Source organism: Cupressus sempervirens, chromosome 11 (genome assembly GCF_028749045.1).
Source record: "Cupressus sempervirens isolate cs-2001-9-10 chromosome 11, ASM2874904v1, whole genome shotgun sequence".
Taxonomy (NCBI): Eukaryota; Viridiplantae; Streptophyta; class Pinopsida; order Cupressales; family Cupressaceae; genus Cupressus; species Cupressus sempervirens.
Window position 1 is genome coordinate 202,488,428 of NC_143128.1, and position 1,838 is coordinate 202,490,265.

A 1,838-nucleotide genomic window follows, 5' to 3' on the forward strand; every position below is an offset into this window, starting at 1 on the left:
AAAAATGAAGATTTCCTATTAGAACATACAATTAGTTGAAGATGAAGAAGTTTGGTCCTTGTAAGATCTTGAAGAATTTTGACAGTGGTAATGTTTATGAAGTTGAGTTACCTGATGACATGGATATATCTCCTATATTCAATGTTGCTAATTTGTATAAGTATCATGAGTCAAATGACAAAGTGGATGTATCAGATGATCGTAAGAATTAGATTGAAGAATTTGAATAGAAATTGGAGTAGAGAATTGGTAAGAGTACAAGAGGAAAATACTACGAGTGTTTGGTAAAATGGAAAAATAGGCCTAGTGAAGATGCTATGTGGATTTCTCAATCTGAGTTGGATTCAACTCGGGTTGTGACATCTCAATGATTTAAGAGAATCATTTTCTTTGACTCCATTTTTCTAATGCAGAAGCATCCTGGGTTGCATTGCTATCCTGCATGATTTCATTTTTTTTAGTTTCTATCAAGTTGCAATGTCTTGCATTACTGAGTTCTTAGTTGTTGTCAAGCATATAATGGATGTCAAGCTTCCTAGTTGATGTTGAGTTCATAGTGGCTATTAGGTTCCTTTGGTTGTTGAGTTCCTTTGGTTATAGAGTTCCTTTGGTTGTAGAGTTCCTTTGGTTTTTGGGTTCCTTTGGTTGTTGAGTTCCTTTGGTTGCCTATTCCTAAGGTTGTCAAGTTCCTGAGGTTTATGAGTTCCTTGGTTGTTGAGTTCATGTGATTGTTGAGTTGTCTATGTGTGGTTTCCTGTTGAGGTTGACCTTTGCATTTAATTTTGTGATAGGTATTTTCTATGAGTCAACTTGTGGTTTAGCTTAGCATTTAATATGAGAGTTTATTTGGTTGTATTGCAATAGGCTGACTTGTGGCCATGCATGTATTTAAGAGTTCTTGGTTTGAGTCTTAGAGGATAGAGGCTTTGAGAGAGCAAGCACAATGCATATTTTAATTAGTGAAGATTGTAATTGAATTGATATATGTGGCCTTAACCCAGAAGACCTTATAGTTGGGCATGTAACTGATCATGGATGAATATTTGAATGAAGCATTTTCTTCCTCTATCTCCCTAGTTGTTTTATTTTTTGTTGTTTCCACTATGTTGACTCTGTGTAGGTGATTTGAATACCTGGGTGTGCCCTTGGCCCTAGTTATCTCAAACCTCCTTGTGTTAGCTATGGAACTTTTCTCTTCCAATATTTTATATCTTTTTTTTCAATTTCTTTAGATGATAACCACCTAAAAGAGATTTAACACACAAGAACATATAAATGAGATTTCATAAATATAACATAATATATATGCAACAAATCTAAGAGATAACACTTCTAACCTCATGTATTTTCCAAGATCACATGTAACTTTGTTAATATTTTTCTCAAACTAGTGTGGGAGGGATAGAGGTAGGATGTACTACAATCATTAAAAAATGATCATTTCAAATATATTATGAAATAATACAATAGGTAATACATGCAATTTTACAAATATATTATACATAGAGAACATGACTTACCTTGACGAAGGTATGCCAATCATTTGTTTTCAACCTTGGCCAAAATCACCTTTCTTTGATACAAGAGTGCTTATATTTGCAGCAAATCATGTGGAAAATTTGGTTTTTTTATGACTTCTTTTAATGCATCACTTTGTTGCTCCATTAATAACCAAGGAAGAGCACTCATATTTATCTGATCTCCATTGCTATTTGATTTAATAAAAAAATTTAGTGCATGATTGGATTCATGAATGTTAGTATAATTTTTGGATTTTTTTCTCCATCACACCTTCCATCCAATATTTTTCATAGTATCTCCATTACATTATTTCCAAT